Source organism: Micrasema longulum, unplaced genomic scaffold (assembly GCF_059751315.1).
Source record: "Micrasema longulum isolate JH-2025_06_02 unplaced genomic scaffold, ASM5975131v1 h1tg000122l, whole genome shotgun sequence".
Lineage (NCBI taxonomy): Eukaryota > Metazoa > Arthropoda > Insecta > Trichoptera > Brachycentridae > Micrasema > Micrasema longulum.
In genome coordinates, this window is record NW_028277328.1 from 30,491 (window position 1) to 54,980 (window position 24,490).

Here is a 24,490-nt window from a genome sequence, read left to right on the forward strand (position 1 = left end):
ATAAATACACGTAACTCATACCACTTAAGTTCTTCTTTTTACTAATTTGTAACCTACAGGTAAAATAAAAGAAATTGTGTCAAATATTGTATTTTGTAAAACAGTTCAACCGGCGATTTTCTTGTTATTTTTAATAGCATTATTTTGTCGAGTTTCTCGCACAAGTTGGTAACTACATATTTACGAAAGATTAGATGTCTTCATAAATGGCATCAAATAATATTTTTTTTAAAAGCATCTATAGTAAAAATAAAAATACGCATTTTATAAGTACAAAAAATAATATTTTATAATACTGTCCTTACAGTTTAGTTATTATTTTTTTTATTTAGGGTGAGCTTTTAACTTTAAAAGTGCAATATGTCACAATTAGTAAAATGTATTTACCAACTTGTGTCAAAACCCGACGATTTGTAAAAGGTGCTTAAGTACCAACATTTAAAATAAAACCTTTTTTATTTCAGATTTTTTAAAATGGTCTAAAAAATAACTACTTTTTTTAACATATTAATACTGCCTGCCATAATTTGCCAATGCCTTCGGAAAATTATAAATACAAATCATAACATCTTAATACTACTGTTTATTTTGACTGTTTTTAGTTATTATACGTTTTGTCGTGCAGGCTATTAGAACACAATTGTTTAATTTAACAATGCATACAATTTAATATCCTATATGTAAAATATCATAGTAAATGACTCGAGAATATATTATTAATGAGTCCATAGCATTATTTTGGAATAAGTATGTACCTATCATACTTTTTACCGCGACGCACATAACTCCGCCACCTAGTGGCAAGGCAAAATGAACCGCGTCACCCATTCCAAACTGCTGTAAGCTCCATAATAAATAAACCGGCGACAAAGCCTTGTTTTGCATCCCGACACCGAGTCGTGGTAGTCGATGCACGAGACCAATTTTCGAGACGCTTCTTGCTGGGATTAGGGGCTGAACGGGCTGAATGCTACAAGGACGGGGTACTTTATTACAGGGGGTAGTTAACTTGCTATTATACCAACAAACGTTGGAAAATTTAGTTAGCCATTGTACTTTGTAATGAAATATCTCTTTACTTATTAATAAGGTTTTTTTCGGAATGTTAATAATGAGGAAGTTCAGTGGTTTTTTTATGTTTTTTTTTTGTTATTAGACTATTAAACTAAGTCATTTTTTTTCCAATTTTTGCATATCGTATTATCAGCGCTACGATTTTTAAAGTTTTGTATTTCTGAAATAACTCCGCGTGTAACGTCAGAGGTTCGTTTCCGCTAATTCTCATTCAGTTCATCCTACTGGTCCAGAAGCGACAAGCAGACCTTTAATTCACATGAACCAGTGACGTCATTCAAAGTAGTAGGTTTTTATTAAAATATTTTTTATAATTTTTTCCGTACATTTTCAAAAAACTTTGCACTACAATTTAATGTTCTAATTTTTACCACGCGCCAGGAAACATTTTTTGTATCCAATTTTCCGTAAGGCTGAAGTTCCTCATTGGTAAATCATCTTCTCAAGGGAACTTTACAATGGTTTATATTTACTTATTTGGAAGAACAAATTATACTAAATTATCTCGTTTGTGAATAAGACTACGCGTTAAACTGTATGATGTGAAAATTGAGAGTATAATTAGTGGAAAAAGCGTAATACGAGATACGATCTTCAATAAAAGTTATTTAATTAAATGGCAAATAAAATTAAAAAATAGATTTTTTTTCACTTATTTCACTTTTCGCAAATTTTCTGGTAAGAAAAAAATAATTCTACGGTATACGAGTTTATACCTAACTATATAAAGGTTTCAGAAGAATCTTGGGTGTGCGGTGGTTTGACTTTGACGGCAGTTTATGTTAGAACTACAGGACGCGAACCTGACTTGGAAGGATGCACATGAGCTGGCAGCTGACAAAGATGCCTGGGGAATCTTCGTGGACACTTTGTACTTAGTTATTTATTTTTCATGTTAATGGACGAAATAATAAATTACGTAGGTACCTACCTACTTATAAAACGCATAAGATGAATGATACAAAAATACAACATTTACAATGCATATTTAAAAAGCGTCTAAAATAACCTACAAAAAATAATTTTAATTTGTATTTTTATCACAGTAAAAGTCATTCATATTTTATTTGTAATTAACACAATATTATGCTGATTTCTGAACTGCATTTTACTGCATCACGAAGACCTTCCTATTTGGAGTCACGCTGTATTTCTCCCTATGACCCTGCATCCTGCATCTCTACACACCGGTATGGGAATGTTACACAAGCCAGGATCTTGTGTAGCCTTTGCTCACCTATGACTCTGCTTTAATTTCTAGCGAGGCAATACATAATATTCGTGCATCCGTGTGCAGGAAATGCAACTGCAAGACACTTGACAAACGAATAAATTTCTTTGAAATATAATGTACTATAATTTATAATTACTAGAAAATCTATTTGTACCAAGTACAAGTGCAATTCATATTTATATACCTACACGTGCATTACACCTAATATGTACGTTTTTGCAGAATGGATATCTAAGTACTTCTTATATTATTACAATTCTTCTTCTTTTCGACATCCGCTCCTAAGTGAAGCATTTGGACATCACCAGTTGCCGCTAGGAGACCCTATCGCCAGCTAGCGCTCTCGCCTCCCCCCATGTCAATCCAGCGTCCCTTAGTTCCGCCAGATAAAGTCTAAATATCGTCATCGATTGCCTTCCAAAACGGCGCGAGCCCGCAGGTTTAAACAAGAGGTAACTTGAGTTTAGGCTCTTCTGAGGCATACGACGCACATGTTTAAGCCAGGTACACCACCGTATTTTCAAGACGCTCGTTATAGGAGACTGCTGCGTCCATTCTCGGACTTTAATGTTTGTTATAAAATCGAACCACCTTATACCTAATATTCTCCTCAAGCACTTTCTATCAAAACTCTGAAATTTGGTGTTCAGAGCTTTGGTAAGGTGCCATGATTTGCACTTATATGGGAGTACTGGCATTATACAAGAGTTGTATATTCGGCATTTCATTTTAACCGAGTAAAAACTAGAGTTCCAGACAACATGTTAGAAGTTGCTCCAGCAATTTCTAGGCGGGTTACGAGCTCTTTGTGCATGCTTCCATCCTCAGTTATGTGAACTCCGAAGCATTTAAAGCTGTCAACTTTTTTAATCCTCAGTTCATTATTATAGAGACTGATCAGGATCAGGACTGGACAAGATTCTTTTTGGTATTAATATTAAGACCCAGACGAAAAGAGTTTTCCTGCAGTTTGTCAACGATTTCCTGAAAATCACCGACAGACTTTTCAAGAAAAACCGCTTCGTCTGTATACTCCAAGTCGTACAACTTTAAGGGGGAGTTCACTTCTATACTTCAATCGGGCGGGATTGATTTGCATTAAAAAAAACCATCAGTATGATGAAAAAAAACGGTGCAAGGATGCACCCTTGCCTCATTTCAGTGGAGATACCGAACCAATCAATCAAAGAGCAGCCGATTCTCACACAACAATAAATTTCCGTCTATGTGGAGTGCTTTTATAAAAACAAGAATCTTGGGAGAAATACAATACGTATCGAGAATTTTCCAAAGAGATGGCTGGTGCGGACTATCAGATACTTTATCGTAGTCAATGAAACAACACGTAAGGGGTGAGTTCATTTCATTACACTGTTGGAGAATGCATACTATAATTATTATTATTATTGTATGATTATTTCAAGACAAAAAACATTTAAAAAATATGTTTGACTTTGTAAATATTATGGTATGAACTAGCAGAGGAAGGATGAAAGCAAAACGAACGTAGTTCAAATGCGATCTCTTAGATAAATGTCTGGGAAATCGATGTATGACACGGTTACGAATGATGAAATCAGGCGAGAGCCCAAATCTGAGACAGGTATAATTGACAAGACTAAGAATGAGTCATTAAGATGGTTTAGCCATGTAGAACGGATGGATGATGAAAGATTGGTAAAACAGACATATACTTATGGCGATAATAAATGGTAACGTAGGAATTAGGAATAGGAGGACCAAGAAAGATGTGGCACGATCTGATAAACGAAATTCTTAAGTAGTCTGGTCATGGCAAAAACAGACATAACCGAAGGACATATATGAATGTAGCAGACGCTAAAAATGTATGTCAGGATAGACGTGTGTGTGAAGGGGGGGGGGGGGGTGTGATGGTAGTAGTAGTAGAAGTATCAATTTAAATTTCTGATGAAAAACACTTGTAAATTTCAAAAGTAATAATAAAGGTTGTTTAATAATTATTATAATTTACCTTTGTACGCCGATGAGAATCTTTCGATTCAAAGCACGTTTGTATCTCTCTGGCTTACAATTTGATTTCTAATTAAGAATCAGTATTGAATTATTTTCTAATAACCCTATTTTATCGCGGCAATATAATCAAATTAACCCTCGTTCACCCTGTGGCGGGGAAAACGTGGGGCTACACGGTGTTCATACGTGTAAGGGTATTCAGTTCGAGTCCTTTTAATGGAACCTGTGAAGTTTAATATGTGCGACACAAAGGTGTGGCGATCTGGTCATTGTTGGCGGAATTAGCGGTGTGTGGTATAGCTGCAAAGTGAAAAGCCTCGTGACGTAATGTGACGTTATTAGAAGCGTTTAGAATATTTTTTAAGGGTAAAACAATAAATATTTGGTAAACAGATAAAGTTACTAAATATATCTGTTAAAAAAAAGAAATTTTTATGGCTGCGTGACGTAATGTGGCGTAATGATAAGCGTTTAGCAAATGTGCGAGTATTAACTCTTGTGTGGCTGTGATGTCACACTAGTCGACATAGGACACAATACTTGATATATCTCTCTTATTTTTTGAAATAATGAATTCGTATTTTTTGTGATATTTAAATGAACATTTTCACACCGGATTTAAAAAGTAAAATTTGAATAAGTATGCTGGATGTCAATACAAAAAATATTTATCCTTGCTACGCGAAGAATGAATATCCGCTAATTCAGCAACGCATCCTGCATAAGAGAGAGCACAAGGATAGAACTCATAAAAAGGAAGACAGAGACGCTGTTTTATGGCGGGTGTTGTATAAAACAGATTCAGTCTTCAGTCGGCTGATGACAGTGATGGGGGACGCCCGCGCGTAATATGAGCGGCATATTCATGTTTTTTTAAATATTTATTTTGCCATAACAGGGCTAAATGCTAAATTAAATTTTTATTTGCATAAATTATGAAAAGGGAATATTTAAACAGTATGTCTACATATTTTTCTTCAATATTCTGTCTTTTACTAGTGGTAACACGATGTTACATCACCACGCGCAAAGGGATTTTAAGAGTTAAACATACTTGTAGATAATAATGAAAATATTATGTTTAGTTTTTTACACTCACTTAAAGTTTTTAACAGTGACATCGTAAGACCGGTGGATAAGATTTATTTAGTTATCATAGCACGCATCGTGTTAAAAGTTGATTGGGTAATTTCTAAGCGGGTTACGAGCTCTCTGAGCGTGTTAAGATCGTTAGTTATGTGAACTCTCAAGTATTTAAAGATGTCAACTTTTTTGAACCTCTGCCTATTACTATGGAGAGGCTAATCAAGGCCAGGCCAGGATTTGTTGCACGTAATCTGAGCCCTTTTGGTATTTACATTATGACCCAGAAAAGTAGAGCTTCCTACTATTACAAAAAGACAACAATAAATTTTTCTACTCTGTCTAATTATTGCGAAGCGTTGTCCTAGAATGCAAGAATAAGTTCAATGCGTATGTATATAAAAATCAATAAAATTTTTACACTTTTTCTTGTTTTCGAAAGTACCTTCAAAGATTAATCGACAAGTTAAGCGTTTTTTAAAACAATAAAAATTTCCAAAAAATCGATTAAAACATGTAATGCTCTACACGTGTAAGAGTAGGTGAAACATTGGTCAGGGTAGCGATGACCCCGTTTCTCTCGGCAAAAAGCTTCCCCTTACAACCCCTACCACCTATCCCGGCTGTTAGCCGCGGCGGAGAGCGGGAGGAGGGTGGGGAGGAGGAACAATAAAGCAATTCACCAAATCGCGAGGCTGTAGATGTATTATGGGCCCCGCACACACATAACGTGGTATAAGGGATGCTTATGTATTGGTTGCCAGGGTTTCAGTACTGAAAGAAGTTGTGAAGTTCTGGTTTCGTAATTTTCAGCACGTTCATAAACTGAAAGACGCGTTTTCAGTTTTGGAAACGTATAATTACAGCAGACGAACGTAGAATAAAAAAAATACATTAAAAGATAACCGTTAAAAATGTTTTTTTTTTAAATAAAAAAATGAGATTTTAAACAAACAAACCATCACGCCGTTTCACATTCACCATGCAAACAAGCAGACTATTCCAAATTTTTACATGTCCATCTTCAAGTGTTTGTTGGGTTTAGTCATGCCATGTATTTCTCGGTCTTCTTCTATTTCTGCATGCGTCAACATTCGCAACATCGCAAATCGTTTAAGCCGTTATTTTGCTGTCCATTCGCTCTACATTTCTAAACCAACGCAGATCTCCTTTCTTGATTTTGTCAATAATACTTGTCTCAGCCTTACATAATGTACGGATCTCGGCATTGAGATGAGATTTCATGTTTCTTAAAAAAATAAATCACCATATAAGTTTTTTATGATAATGAATTTTATTATTAACATATTTTTAATAAAACTGTTAGGAGTCATTAATACATTATGATAATATTATTTACATACACCGCAGGCGCGCGCGGTGAATATTATAAGTAAGGGTGCTGACAAAAAATAATTATGTTATAACAGTAGATATGATAGTAGATAGATATAGGTAGATAGTATCTACTTATATCATAAAATTTATAATTTTAATCAAAACTGTACTTGTTTACACTGTTATAAAATTGTCATTTGAATAAATTTTGAGCATGTGATGATTAAATATCGAAAACAAGTTTTTTTCCGAAAAGTTTTTCTAAAATTTTAAGTCAAATTAAAATCAATATTGCATAGGATCACTTTTGTAAAGTGCGCTTGAGGTATTGTATTGCGAAAATGGTGCTTTATACGTTTTCTTTTGTAATAAAAACAATAAATAGTTAATCGTCTATAAATCAACGGAGTACAGGAGCAGGCGCGTTTAGCGGTTAAGCTGCAAACATTAAGATAGTACCTAAAACTCAAGATGTTCTCAAAATTTGGACGAATTTTCAGTATGATGCTATTTTAAACTTTATGCTATAAGTTATTAGAGTCATTTTATCTTTGCAATACACAAATTGAATGCTCTTACCTTTATGAGTTTCGTAGAACAATATAATGTTAAAAAACCTTATGCGCATGCGAGGAAATTCGAACATTTGCAAAAGGATTGGACTCAAGATTAAGAGTAGTACCCAGATTCCAGCGTATCTAACGAATACAATATAAAAATAAGGTGTTTATGTACAAATTATACATAAAGTCGATGATACCTAATATTCATTAATTGACGTTAAACATGGTTTGTTTAAAAAGCAGTTTCATACAATGATTTATTTAGGGAAATAAATATAATAGGTACGGTTCGCGTTGTGGTAGGGCAGGAATGATCCACGGACCTCGGACCAGGGAGTCCGCGACACTACCCACGGGACCGCAACCTATCTACTAGTACAAAAATACCGTTTGTTTATCTTCCGATGTTGTACGCTTGTTCGTGAGTTTGCCGCTTTCGCTTAAAACCGTGACGTTTGGGATTTTTAAATTTAAAACAATAAAATTTTACAGATTTTAAAAATGAATGTAGATATGAGACGAATAAATTCATAAAAACAATAAAAAATCTTTTATATTTAAATAACACCTTTTCGTGTGAATGTCTCTGCTTATGTTTTTGATGGCCAGTATGTTTTCTTCCCCGTAAGACTAAAATGATCACTTAATCCATGTCCACTCCCTAGGTGGAGTATATGGAATCCACAAAATCTCTCCAGGTTTCTCTGTCTGCTCACAACTTCCTCTCAAGTCAGTTTCGCGTCCCGTAGTTCAGACGTGAACTGCCGACGAAGACATCCAGGACCTCAAGAACCTGATAGAGAGGCACCCGCAATACATGGCCAGGTATCCGTATTGCCTCTGCTTAGTAACAGTTGCCACCGGAATCATACTTAAGAAAAACCGAATTGATTTTTTTGTTAATTAAATCTTTTTTTATTTAATCATTTTTCACCTCTTGTAGTTTTATAGTCACTTTTGTGAAACTTATGTATCTTTAGCTACAGTTTTTTCCATGCAATATTAATTTCTATCATTGTGTTATGTGAAATAAGCAACGTTATTTTAGAAAAAAACCCTGTGCAGTTACCTATTTTAAAAGTACATTTTAAGTTTAATTTATTTTTGCTGCGTTCTAAGATTTAGGGAAGGAAAGCAGGAAAACGTAGGAGGTTGTTTTGTGTTTCGATTGTTCCGGAAGGCGGAAAGCACACTGGGTTTCAGTCTCCCTCGCGCAGATATAACTCAGCAGGGTCGACCGGTTTTATTTTATTTGGGCCGCACACCAAAATCAATACTACGGCCTCACAAACGGCGCGAGTTACGACTGACACCAGTGGACAAGTGCCACTTGAGATATTTGTTACTCCTACCGTCCTACCCCCAGAGAGTGGCCAGTGACTCAAGGAGAAAATTTGACAAAGTGTTTAGCAGATTTTTTGTTCACTGTTATTCTCTAACGATAGCCTTTTTGAGAACAATGATTTTTCGAAGTAAAATGCTAACGATTTTGAGTACTTGTTTTTAAAATTCTTTTTTAAAACTAGTTACTATTTAAAAAACTAACTACTAGTTTAAAAAAAAAACAATCATCATGCTTTTCACAAACTCATTTTTTTATTAAATGTACATTTACCTCTTTCTTCCCCAAGTTGGAAATTGACAGAAGACACGACGTTAAAGTTTAATGTGTATTTAATACATGGTGAATAAATATTAATGTAAAATAAAATAAACGGAATCGAAGCACTAGCGTATAAATATCAGTTCCGGATTTCAATTATTTAAAATTATTAAATTTATTTTATTAAAAATGCATAACATCAACATACTTTAAAAATGGCAACGAAAATAATTCTCTTTCACAATCAGACAATCTACGTATCTATATTTTATAAATATCTAGATCCTATGTAATAATTACATCCAAATTTTCGTTGCGTTGTTAAATTAATATTAATTTTTTAAATCATCTTATTTTCATTAACTTCAGTCTGTGAGTGGTTTGCCAAAGATCATGGACTAAAATATAATTCAAAAAGATGCGAGATGGTTGTATTTAAAGATAAAAATTAAAATTTACATGTGCCATCACTCTTCATAGATGGTACTGAAGTAAAAAGAGTAAAGTCATTCAAATATCTAAGCCATGTACTGGATGAAAATAGTGCGGACGATTGTGATATAAGGTGACAATATCGAGCATATTTTACACGAGCTAATATGCTGGCACGAAGATTTTATAAATGCTCCGTGAAAGTGAAGAACGGATTGTTACGTAGCAATACACCAGTGCGCTGTGGTGTAAATACAATCAACGCAGTGTTAGGGATTTGAAAGTGTGCTAAAACAATGGGTAAAGAACCCAACATAAGCATACCCGGCACTGTGGCGCGAGATGAATGTTTGCTGCTGCTAGATTTCCTCACTGGGATAGACTGCTGTGGCACTGGATTTCAGGCCTCAGAGAATGTCTGGGAAAAGGCTTTAGCATGATAATCAGCCAATTGTGTAACATTGCTGGGCATCGGGGTTGTGGCAGCATTGGAGCAGGACGCTTAACTGTCGTTCTTCTTAATTTTCTTACCTATTGGACTCAATTATTTTTTCGTTGAATTTTTTTTGTATCTCCTTTTCATATTACCTTTAATTTGTTTTTTGGTTTTCTTTTAAATATTTTATTTGTTTTATATCGTTTATAGCTGTTTAATTATCATATTAATTAAGCTATTCTTTTTCTTGCTTTTCTGATTATTTAAACTTTGTAATGGTTATATGGCTGTTTGGGTATTGCACTACTCGCCCAATCAAACTGGAATAAAAAATATTATTATGATTTATTTAACTTTGGTACCATGTTATTTTGAAATCATGTAAAAAGAGGTTCCGGTGTAGTGTAGTGATATCTCTGTGTACAAATACACAAAGCTATTTAATATAAATGCATTCTTTAATTATAAAGACATACAGGTATGAGTGTTGAATATATTGACGCATTATGCGTGATGAGTTGAGATACTGCAATTAACAAAATACTATTTTTGTTAAATGAGCAGAACTAATGTGTATTCCGATAAAAAGAAGGTATAAGAACAATCATTTAATTCAAAAAGTAAATGTAACTATTTTTAAATATCTTGCATACAAAAAATAATGGAATAATAAAGTGATTCAACTTTATCTTCAGAATATTTGAGATTAAAATTATTTAATGAATCGTTCCTTTAGACAATTTGAAGATATTTTTTTTATTCTTCAACAGCTACACTGCTAGTGTATACTGGGCGATTAAATAAGCACAAGGATTTTTATGTTATGTTTTTCAAAATGGGTGCTAACAGATTTTATAATAATTAAAATATTATTTAATACTCTTGTCTGGTTTTGAAGATCATATTTATCTCACTTTAAGATTTCCATTATTACAAGAGCAACAAGACAAAAAAACTTAGCTCCATATAAAATTGATGTCTTTTGTTGATATTTCTTGATAAAACTCCATAGTTAATGATTATGATAAAATTATAAATAAACTAATCAATGAAGCTTCTTGGTTTAGTTTTACTTTTTATTATTTTGACCCGTCTTGAAGATGCCTACATAGGCGAAAGCGCTCGTTGGTCAAAATAATAAAAAGTAAAACTAAACCAAGAAGATTCATTGATAAGTTTATTTATAATTTAATCACAATCATAAGCTCTATACGTTTCGATGTATATTTATACGATAATATTTAGTAATCACTGTTAATATATACCGTAGTGGTACCGTCTTCCTTTAAAAAAATTCCAATAACAGCATAGATTACCCTCAACTGCTTGAGAAAATTAAAATTCGTATCTCTCAATGTACAACTTGGCTGCAAAAATTATTTCATGTTGGTATTTCAAGCACGAATAACAATAAGAATGCATCTTTTTCCAGATTTCTAAATAATAATAACACGTTTTTTTCTGAAATCGATATATATTTCCTCACTTTAAACAAATTTCAAGAAAATGCTAGAACCCAAATCGAAAATAATCATTATAACATAATCTAACGGTATCTATTTTATTGTTTTGTACTCTTTAATATTGTATTTAATTTATTTATTTGAAAAAAGAAAGGAGGGAGGGCTGATCTGGGGTTACTCCGTATGGATCCGCCGGCGAAAAGATTTTTAAGTCTGAGAAAACAAAAAATCAAAAAATCAAAATTATTTTATTAATATTGTAACATTTTATTTATTTTTACGCGTGGAATGATGCGGAGTGGCTTTTTGAGGGTACGCTTTTTTTCTTCTTTTTTTGACATAGTATTTAGTAATATATAGAAAACTATAATTGGCCTATAATTTTGTTTATTTGTAAATATTTTTTTTATAATGGCTGTAGTTTTCTTTTAATAAATAAATAAATGAAAATGAAAAATAAAATAATAAAATAAGATCAGATTTATTTGTTAAGTAAACTTTGATAAAAAAGCTTGTGTAGCTTTGAAACCGGTAGGTAGAAAAAATAAAAATAACCGGTGAAAAACAAAGCTGTTTTATATTTATTTTATTACTTTTGTATTCATTTCAATACATCAACTATACTGAGAGTGACTATTTCACTTCTGATTCCGCATAGTAAATGTATTACTAGAAAATTCATCCCTATTTTTTTCCTAAGAATCTGTAAAGGCAGATAAATGATGAAAAAATCAATAGAATCTGACGGAAACACTGTTTTACAACTCAATAATAATACCTTTATATTTTACGTTTATAAATTTTGTCATAAACTAGTGATTTCACATTACAAGGTAGATTATGCACACGGAATATATTATATTTCACGTTTAACCTATTTGCAATATAACTTATCTTTTTAATGTCCACTGGGGTCGTGAACTTTGCAATTCATACAGTGGCAATCGCTTACCTAGTACCTACGTGTGTATAAATGCGTTGTCCGAAAATAGTGTTTACTTCGCACGAGTGTTTGTTAGTGCGTGTTTTATCGGCTGATAGCTGTTGTGGCAGGACGCACATCCTAGAAAACGTGATGCATCTTGTGGGAGAAGGTGGCACGCTTGTTCCTCTTCTTTATGGCCGTGTTATGGATCCTCCGAGTGGCGGAGTATCCGCCATGTTCCAATAATGAGCTGATTGTCTCTACAGATATGCCTACAAGGACTCGAGTTGTGTATACATAGAACCCGTAACAAAGCGAAATAAGAAAGTTGTTAAAAATGCGTTTATTTTATATTTATGTGAAATTAGTAGTTAGCGCATTCGCCTTCTATGCAAAACATCTGTTGACATAAAATATTTCTTTCGGGAGGCGATTTCACAATAAAATATTTCTTAAAACATTTTAATTAGCTCTAAATTTTTTGCAACAGAGGGAAAACATTATTGAGAAAGGAATATGGTAGTCTGGGCATGTACAGGGCTTATAACCTATCTTTGGCTGGTTTAAGTGGCCACTTTACAAACTGTGTAACATTCATCATTCTGCCTATATTTAAACATCCACACTTCCTTAATTCTTCCATCCGTTGAGTATAAATCCTTGAATTAGTTATGAAAAGTTAATTGTAATTAATAAAATGCGTTCAAAATGATTGTTGACAGTGCGACACTTTGAACATTTAATTCAATTCAATTTATTTATTTAAAATAATACACATTACAAACTAAAATGTATGATGTACATAAAAGAGTCAAAATAGTAGGAGAATCCTGCTACGGAAAACCCCTTCGGATACATGGAACACATTAACATCTAGAGCGATGATGTTCAGCATAGCGCTAGCCCTTCAAACAGGCATAACCATCGGCAAGTTGGTCCTGTATATCGGAATTTGAAACAATCTATGCTGACGCTGTCTTAGGTTATTATCAGAAACCTACGCACCGATGCTCATCATAATCTCAGGATTATCGACCATACCGCGTAACAATCGATAAAAATGTGTAATCAAATACACATTCCTTCTAGTCTCTAAACTATTGTAGCCAAGCATACTCTGGAGAAAGTCGGTCGGGTAGAGCCAAGGATAATACCCAACAATAACATTGTCAGAACGTCAGTAATTATACCTGTTAGCAGATTTTGAGAGTCACCAGAGCTATAAAATCAGATTTTTATTACTACTACTACTACCATCACGCCATTTCCCCGTAGGGGTGGGCAGAAATAATGGACCGCCACACACGTCTATCCTGGCATACAATCCTAGCCTCTTCCACATTCGTACATCTTGTCATACATGCCCTTCGGTTCTGTCTGCTTTTGACATGACCGGACTTAAGATTTTGGTTTATCTGATCATGCCACGTCTTCCTTGGTCGTCCTCGTCTAACGTTGCCGTTCATTTTTGCCATATATACTTGTTTTACCATTCTCTCGTCGTCCATTCGTTCTACGTGACCAAACCATCTCAGAGACCCTTTCTTAATCTTATCAATTATAATTGTCTCAGATTTACACTCTCGCCTGATTTCATCATTCGTAACCCTGTCATAATTTGATTTCCCACACATTCGTCTAAGAGATCGCATTTCAACCGCGTTCACTCGGCTTTCATCCTTCCTCTACCAATTTCATGTTTCACTTCCATACATAAGTGTTAGGACTAAAAATCCGTTGTGCACTGCCAGTTTAGCTTCGATTGACATATTTTTATTAGAAATTACTGTGCTTAGTGCTCCGTTCATTTTGTTGTCCTGTTGTTTTTATTAGTCTAACAGTGGTTTAAAAGTCAGCATGTCATTACTTTAAAAAAAAAACATGTACTCTGGACTGGCAACTGTATTCAGCACTGATATATACGCACCTCCAAAGTGTTTTTTACAAAAATTGCTCTATATAAATTTTCCAACTATAATGATAATCGATATTTTCTGTTATTGGTGTACTGATGCACCATTAGACGCAGAATGGGGAATAGTGATGAAGCATTATGTACTTCTTTTACTTTCAAGGTTCTGTTATTACCTGCCTCACCAATTTATTTAACCAGAGGGGGCTTATGAGTAAGAAATACAGCTTAAGAGTAATAATTTGTCACCTGTAGCCAGGAAACACTAATTAATGTAACTCCCAAAATTTCAAATTTAGTACTTGAGGTGCCCAAAATTTCTGTGCACCTCAAGTACTAATTTTTATCGTGTTAAAAAATGTATGCTAATTTTTAATATTCACGAGACAAATTTATTTATTTAAATGCGGAATAATTTATTGTTACCCCTTCTACGAAGAAATTCAGTAAAACGGAAAACTGGACATAATTCTTTTTTTTTTATGTGCGGTAAAAGTTAGAGCATTTAATTTTGCCACGAAATTTTTTTTAAATGTACGAAAACAAAAAAAAAGAATTACTTTGAAAGACGTCACTAGTTCTCTGAAATCAATAAATGACAGAGTTTTGTGATGCGTTTCCGGTTACCAGAAAGCCAACCCTCTTTTCAGGACAATTCACCCTAGAGAACTTGTGACATCACAAGCGGAGTAATTACAAAAGCGTAAAACTTAAAAAAATCATAGCGCTGATAATACGCCACGTAAACATATTTTTTTTAAAAACCCCAGAACTTCCTAATTGAACACCACAGTAGAAAAAAAACGAGATTGTGTTTATTTTTTAGTATTAAAAAACAGTTTGTAAGCATTGAAATCAAAATATTTTTACCATTTAAGATGGCAGTTGGTAGTTAGACGCGTAATAAATATGTTTCAAGAAAATTTCTTCTTTGACACAGTTACTTGGTAGCCATTACATAGCACCTTGCTGGTTAAAAATAATTATATACCTACGCCTCGCATCATTCGATTAAGAAGGTAATGATAATGCTTGTAATTGATATGATTTCATTAACACTTCATTCACTGCTCATTCACTTCACTAGGTACACATAGTAGCACTGAACAATTCAAGCGTTTTGATAACTTTACACTATATTTTATTATATCACCTGGTATGTATGTACAACGATATCTCTCGGGTCAAAGAGTATAACAAACCATACCGAAAGAACAGCGATCTTAAACTAATTCTTCAACAACTAAATGGGGTAAGATGGAGTCGTGGTCTCCAATAGTTTTCACCAATACCACAATGGCTTCATAAGAATACCGATGAAAAGGTGCATCCGTTTTATTTAAAGGGGATCTGTTGAAATCCATTCCGCATGTGGCCCATTATTCTCCTGTCGAGAAATGGGTTAGCCTTTGAAACCAATTTCTAAGGTCATTTTTTCCGTACGTTCCCCTGCCTGTTTACAATGATTCCCGCCTAAAAAAGCCAAAAGCTCATATTTTACAAACGAAATTACAGAGTAAGCAGCGGTGATTTTGAGTTTAGGTCTAAGTTTTGTGGTGTAAAAGCAATCAACCAAAAGCCCAAGGAACTAATAGAGTTATTAAGCGCTAAATAGAACACGCATCTGTATTAGTGTGTAAATTATAAAACCTTTTTTAGAATAGTTTAAATTTTTTTCTTGTTTTCGTGTGCGCTGGAGCGGAGGTTTTATGGTTAGCCCTGCCCTATTAAACGGCGATTGTGATTTTTATAAACGTTTTTTACCGATCAGGAATAACTGGTTATGTAAGTCTTGAGACCGCCTTTACCTAAGGAAGATAGGTGCCGATATTCGGTTAGTACATACATACATACATACGTAGGTGAGTTTGAGTTATTATACCCCTAGTTGTGTGAGTGAATGATTTATGACTCTTTTATACGCGTTTGATTGTGTTGGCGTCAGGCGAAATAAGGAGCAAAAACCAAATAAGATTGCTTAATTTAATAATTTTGTAAATTTTTCCACGTATTTTATGGGCAGATTTTCTGATAAATTCGTTTTTTATGTTTAAAACAACGCAACGAAGCATTTGATCTCTATTTAAAACTATACGTTACGAATTCAAAGGTGATTAAGTGTTCTCTTGTTTTCAACGTAAAAATATTTTTATATTGTAATAAATCATTTGTTGCAAAATGAAGAAAACTTAATTAAGAAATAGCTTTTAAATTCTCTTTTGAAATTTATGATCCCGCCCAACGCTACAAATCCCGAATTTAAATTCAAATCTCCAATTGATTAAAAGTAAAAAAAGCTCTCTATATCGAACAAGTCGAGTAACATGTAACATCATAATTCCGCCGAATGCAAATTCACTGTACGGATACAATTCGGAGGCACCGCGTAGGGAGGTACGTACCTACCCTGTGTTGGCAAAAGCCGAAATTTATTGTATTAGTTGTTCAACATCAATAAAGTAGAGGGATGCGCAGTAGAATGTAGTAGAAATGGGTGGGGTTCTTTAAGCTTTGGATACGCAGCGCCAAACAAACCGACTAATTTTAATGTGCGGAGTAAGAAAATACATAAACGCATTCAGCAAAATACTTACCGTATAGTTAAACAAGTACGTCCTTTTTACTAACCTGAATTTTTATGCAATAAAAAATCGTTCGCCTTGATAATATAAATTGAAGCGAGAAAGTGGTTGCTATAAGCAAATCGCATCCACACAAGTCGCATCAGGAGAAACGGTTTGATTTTTTTACCAAGTGTGTTGGTTTTATGGCGTGTTTTGAAAGTTTTCGAAGGGTTGCATACCAGGAATAAAGCTTCGAGAAGAGTAAAGTGCGGCGTCATAAAACATAGAGGGAAATGGAAAATGGGTCAAAATGAGCTTAGTCGCTCGTTTATGTCTAAATTAATTTTGGAAGTTCGTCGCATCTTTTGTTTTAGCGTTATAAAATTCGGGGCATTTAGTCTCATCAAACGCTAAGTTTTATTATACCACTTTTACCTCTATTATGAACACAATGAAGAAAAATAAATAACGTAGTACAGCTACAAATTTATCACCTTTAAGGAAACATTGTGATATTTTATTTAATAAATACAATTTCAGATAACTTTCTGGCACTCTTTCGTTTTTAAATAAATTTTCAATAGACATTTTTGGGCAACAATATAAAATAAACACATCAAAAATAAACATTACATGGCAAAAATCTACGTATCGTAAAACATAAAGTATAGAACACTTAAAGTAAAAAAGAAATAAGGCTTTTTCTATGGCAAATCAAATTGAACATAGACTTGTCAAATGTCAGAATGTGTGCATGCATGCAAAGATGTATGTATGTAGAGGAAGCTAAGTCTGAATGCAATAACAGAGTAAACTGGCGTTCTATCCTCTCTATATACCTACCCCTAAAAGGAAAGAGCGTGATGGTTTGTTTCTTGTTTGTTGTTTGGATAAAAAATATCTGTCTTGTGAAATGCGTGGGGATATTTATTTATTGTACAGCGCACGTGGGGTGTTTTTCACAAAAATGGCGTTTGGTAAATTATCCAATCACATATAGGTACCTACATGTTTGAGAAGTGGATATTGCTAGATTCGCGAGATTTAATACAGGGCTTTTGACATATCATTGTCTGGTAAGTGAGCACATTACTTACTAATATATGTGTCTCCTTAGTAAGCAGATGGGTACACTTGTATTGTTTAGGTACATACCCTTTAAAAATATATTTGACACAAATTAAAAACCAACATTAATGACTACACAAGTAGACGAGACACAACATGACTTTTAATATATTTACGTGACCCTAACGGGTTTTTAATATTATCTATAAATAAAACAAAAAAGGATGCTGCTATTTAATTTCAGGTCAGAGGTTTCCAATTGTTGGGTGGGGTATGTAGGTGGAGGTGGTTGTCAGTAGTGGGGGGAGGGGACTCCAGGGACAAAAGGCACGGGAGAGATTAAGTCGAGTACCTACTTACGTTTTGTCCACACCGCATAATAAATTTAATTTCATACAAGTGTGACAACATGATCTGACCTTTGTTGTAGTTTCAGAAAATGGTTTTTAATTAGGTAGTTCCTGTCATTATTTTGTAGGTTGTAAATTAAATAGAACAGTACTGCTGTTAAATTAAAGTGTGTACCACCTTACCTACACATTTTCTTACGACGCGACCCCGTAATGCCATTTTGAATAAAATATCGAAAATACTGGTTTAAAAAAACACTTTTCAGAAACTTTTTTTTATGCCTTGTAGCTTTTTCTATTTCTATTTCTTTTTCTAGTAGCTAAAAAATGTGTTGTTATCTAGCTCCTATATATTAATTAAAATTAAACATAATTGGAAACCGAATATGCGCTCTGTAGCAGCAAGACGTGTTTGAATGTTTATCGCAAAGTACCCTTGAGGTGATTTTCACAAATATGGCGCTATGTATATTATCCTTTAAAAAAAACATTTTAAATACGTAGTACCTATATTATCATCAAAAGTAAATTAATCAAATAAAACTAAACGGTGATTTTAAAGTTGCCAACGGAATACCTTTCTTATTCATTTTTCCCTTTCCACATCAAATAGTGTTTAGTGTACTGCATTGGAATACCAACTGAAGCGTATCTTGATAATTTTGTTTCATGAAGGTAAGATTATCAATCTTGCGTTTCAGGGGCCTGTCCAGGGACCAAGAAATATTCTAGTTTAAAAACCGTTTTGGGAATCGAACCCGAGACGGCCTATGTAATAAGCAAACGCCTATTTTTGAAATTTGACAGTCAATTATTTTTATAAAAGAAATCAATTATCTACTAAGAATAAAATTGTTTACATTCTTAATCCGTTTTAAATATTATAGTTTTTGGTTCAATAAAGTGAATATAATATTTATATAACTTTGTACCGAGTGGTTGAAAAGATTACTGAAACGCTTAACAATGTCTGATCTTTGAATAACGTGTTGTAAGAAAACATGATTTATAACTAGTGCTTACCTTAGAAATAAAGCCATTGATTGGTTGGGTGTGGCCGGTGTTAAATTCAGCCATTTATTGAAGCAAAAAATATACTTTAATTATAAATATATTAAAAGGTTCAAACAACCCATGCATTCCTGAGACAACTGCTTTTTAAAATTATTTTTTAAAATTTACATTATTATAATTTTTTACACTTTTACTACTACTACTACCATCAAGCCATTTCCACGTAAGGGTACGCAGAAAGAATGGACCGCTACAAACGCCTATCCTGGCATACAATCTTAGCCTCTTCCACATTCATACATCTTGTCATACATGCCCTTCGGTTCTGTCTGCTTTTGACATGACCACGATCATGCCACGTCTTCCTTGGTCGTCCTCGTCTCACGTTGCCGTTCATTTTCGCCATATATACTTGTTTTACCATTCTTTCGTCGTCCATTCGTTCTACGTGACCAAACCATCTCAGAGACCCTTTCTCAATTTTATCAATTATACTTGACTCAGATTTACACTCTCGCCTGATTTCATCATTCGTAACCCTGTCGTACATTGATTTCCCACACATTCGTCTAAGAGATCGCATTTCAACCGCGTTCACTCTTCATCCTTCCTCTACCAATTTCATGTTTCACTTCCATACATAAGACTTGGGACTAAAACTCCCTTTTACACTTTTACCTTTACACTTTTACCTTTATTTATACATATATATTTTCTTACAATAACTAATATACCACCAAGCTACTTTACGTGGCTTGTTGGTGAAGATTTGAATTAATAATAATATTTCAAATTTACAAAATTATTGAATTTACAGATAAACATAAATAACTTAAATTTGTAAGTGTCGTAAGATGTTTCCTAATAGTTGTAATGATTTAGTATATTCTCATCTACATCAATTTACGTCTGAACTCCGTTTACCTCACAAAAATCAACAGATGGAATAATTTTAAAAACTTAGAAGTTTAAATAAAATCAGGAGTGTGCATTTAGTGAAGAAAGTGTAAAATTACCACTTAAACTAGCCAATGAGCAATACTTCTGTATTGTGTGGCGCAGTTGGTAAGACAGTTAACTGTGAAACTAGCGTCGCGGGTTCGATTCCCACCAGTTTAAAGTGTTTTCTCATTTGGTCTCGGTGTTCTGGTATATGTTTCACAACTTCCTTCCATATCATATTTCTCGCCTGCTGACAAGCCTTTGAAGAAGAGGCTTAGCGGGCCTTATGCCTTTATTTCTTTATTTCCTTCAAAGAGTTGCCCCCTCTCAAATGATTCAAACAAGCAAAGTTTGTAATACTTGCAAAAAAAATGTATTTACAAAAATATCTAGTTGCTTACCTCGTATATAATCCATTGCAGCTACCGTCATGTTCACCAAAAAAATATATTTCAAGTGACATACCTGAAACAAAAAGAATAAAAAAACATAAGTTTTAGTCATGAAAATCTTTGAATTCGGTATTTATTGATATTGTGGTATTAAATAAATAAACAGATTTTAAAATATTGTGCTATTTAGGTGATATTATCATCAATTCAATAAAATTTTAGTGAAAATACTATATAAACACAATTCTCGAAATACTCATAAAAAAAAAAATTATAGTTGGGTTTTATGTAAATTAAAAGAATTTTTATTTTATTGATATTTTTACTCATTTCATTATTCCCCTTTCGCACCCAATAGTGCTATTGGTACATAAACTGAAACGTATATCGTTTTTTTTTAATGAAGGTACGATGATCATTCTTACCCTTCAGGTGTTAGTTCAGGGGCTAAGAAATATTTTAATTTTTATTAGTAAAATCGCCGGGAATTGAACCTGAGACTCTTACATAGTAGTCAACAACAACAACAAACCATCACACCGTTTCCCCTTAGGGGTAGACAGAGAGGATAGAACGCCATAACACTCTATCTTGGCATACATACCTCGCTTCCTCTACATTCATACGTCTTCTTATGCACGCACGCCGATTATTCCTACTTTTGACATGTCCATCTTCAAGTATTTGATGGACTTGATCGTGCCATGTCTTTCTCGGTCTTCATCGTTTTCTGCATCCATCAACATTTGCATCGTAGATCCTTTTAGCCGTTCTTTCGCTGTCCATTCGCTCTACATGTCCAAACCAACGCAGCACCCCTTTCTTGACTCTGTCAATGATGCATGTCTCAGCCTTACACACTTCACGGATCTCGACATTTGTGCACCTATCATACATCGTTTTACCACACATTCGCCTGAGGGATCGCATTTCGACAGCATTCAACCTACTTTCATCATTATTTTTCCAATTCCATACTTCGCTCCCATACATTAGAGTTGGAACTAGAACTCCGTTGTGAACTGCTAGTTTAGCCTCCTGCGATAAACATTTATTTGCCAAAGTAGATTTTAGTGCACCGTTCACCCTGTTCCCGGCACTCACCCTCCTTTCAATATCTTTATCGGCCTTTCAGTCCCTAGTAAACATACTTCCCAGGTACACAAATTCTTCTACCTGATTCAGAATATCTCCGTTCACGCTGATCTCACATTTAGTTATATATATATATAGTTGTCAAATGCATTAATTATTTAATTACAATTAACAGCTGACAAATAAATACATATATCATTTTTTACGTCTCTTTTTACTGGATATTTTATATTAACAAATTTTACATTGATTTATAATTTGCCGAAATTTGTGGGTTGGTTCATTTATTTTTTGTGAAAAATTAGGCTAGATTTACAATTTTTCGATGATTTAACAAATACGAATTTCCTTTATTTTTTATCAAAACATGCGGTTCTGCCTGGTCGTTAATTTATCTCAAATGGCTTTGCATTTTATTTCTTTATTAAAACGTCTCAAAATAGAAGCTTATTCTTTAAATTCCGGTTTGTGGGCTCGCTATTTAAGAGTTCATCTGTCTGTGGGCCTGATCACGAATGATTCAACCTTTTACATGCCGAGCGCAAACCAGTCTGGAATTTCAGAAAAATACAAAAGTAAGATAGCTGACAAAAATAATAATTAGAAGAAAAATTGCGTATATTTTCCATTTAAAAACTGTGACTAAACGTTATCATTTAATGATTTTTGCAATATGTTTTCCTTTCAAATATTGTTTAAACACATATAAAATGCTTTTTTTCGTAGGACTTTTTCAATGTACAATACAAAATTTAAAAATATAGATTATACAAACATCACTCTGTCAGATTTAAAATTTACACTAAAAATGTATTATGTAACTTAGTAGACATTATAATAATAAATATGTACATCTCCCCCTCCCTCCTTATCCTCTCTTCAAGCATTTTTGTCCTTATCCCGCCCTATTTACAGTAACTTAAAGTTCTTAAAATTTATATTTAAAAAATCTTTGATTATTGAGTACATGAAAATAACATTTTTATATGTATAAATTGTATGTATTTATTTGATATTTAATATATTTTCTTTACTTACTTTGTGTACTATGTGGAAATCTGTTATTAGTTCTGAGTTTATACACTATATCTGTTTGTTTACTAAAAATATGTATGTAGAACTGTTGATTTCCCTAATAAAATAAAATAAAATAAAATAAACAGACCACATAAACTATGTCTTGGAAAAAAAGTAATTGTTTTCACACACTCTGCTAAAAACATTATTGTTTAATCAGTAACAATGTAATAACTTATAATTACATATCAGTTACTAATTAAAAATACTTGAAACACTTTAACTTATTTTCAACTAATAATTACTATTAAATTCCACCAGGAATTGTCAATAAACGATTGAAATCAAATTAATCAGTGATCTAGTTATTTTATCCAAATGTTTGAAGACAGGCTGGATTTTCCTCCTATTCCTCAAATTCAGTCAGATGAATCTCACCCAATTCAACATTAGTTTCAGCTTAAGTAAGCTAAGTAGTTCACAAAAATCAATAGATGGAAGAGTTGAGAAAATGTGGATGTTAAAACATATGCAAAATTATTAATTTTACACAATGTGTAAAGTGGCTGCTTAAACCAGCCAATTTCATTTCATAAGCCACGTAATTGTCTATGTTTTCTCTCTCTATTGCATCGAATTTAGATATTATTGTTTGTTTTCCGACGGTTTACAAATCCTTAAAATAGTCTAGAATATGTAGTAGGTACCAACTAGGGAGACACGTAGTCAACTATCCCTTTAGGTGTCAAAAGCGAGATGTCTCGCACATAATACAGTGTAAAATATACATTTGCATATCTAGAATACGTTTTACCGCCAATTTAACACACCGCACCGCCTTAAATGAATAAAGAGACCATTTCATGTTTGTATGTTGAAAGCACTGTGTGAAGCTATTTGTGGTTTGCGGTAAAATTGGTGGTTTAAAATAAATTTGTTTTATTTATTTAATTAATATGAATATATTTTTGCTATATATGGGAGGTATAATTTTATAAAATCGAATGAAGAAAATTTTTTTAAGCTACAATTTTTTTAAATACCTGGTCATAGAAAACAGTTTCCATAAATTCAATAACGCTTGGAAAAATCAATAGATATTAAATTAGACACTTTATTTATTATTCATTAGTGCTTTTTGATTTCACGTTGAATTTATCAGGGAACCAAATAAGTTTTGTAAAAAAGAAGAATTCGGTTTACGCACCATCCAAAAGGTTGAACCGGTTTTGAGGCTTCCCTCCAATATGAAGCAAGCTTCGCAGGGCGTCCATGTTTTCCCACTTCCCCGCCATACATATCTCTGTCCTTGACTAACGAATCACTGTGTCTCTCTCTCACTCGTGCGACTCGCGTAACCAAACACGTTTCCCTCTCTGTCTGCGCGCGTCGAGCCGACGCGCATGCGCCCCACGGCGCACGAGGCGGCCATATTGGATTCGGATACAGTCAGACTGCTTTTAGGAAATGGAGGCAAGTTTTTGTGGGTTTCTCTGCATTGTTTTTCAATAACATATGAAGAATTTCACATTTAATTTGGTATATTTCAGTGAAAAGTGATGCCTTCAATGTCTGGTGTTTTTTTGAAGTGTTTTGTATTCAGCCATCCGCCGCGTTCGCCATTACAGCAACTTGTTTGGCATTCCAGTTTTTGTTTTGTATGGAAATTTTGTTATCAATACGAAAGAAATTTCACTTAACACAAGAAACGGTAGAATTAAAATGATTTACTGAGATTTTTCAATCGGAAACCATTTGGAAAAGTGAAATAATTTTATATGAACAACGCGTTTGACAGTTTCGTTCGCCGGCGTTTGAGCAAATTTTATCATTAGAATGTGTATTTAATTGAAATATTTTCAGCGCACGAAAGATAACATCTGACAAATGTTACAAATAGTTCTTAGTCACGACGCATATTGTGTTTTAAATAGCATTTTTAAGCCGCAAACAGAGGAACCGAAATATTAAAATGACGAGTGAATTTATG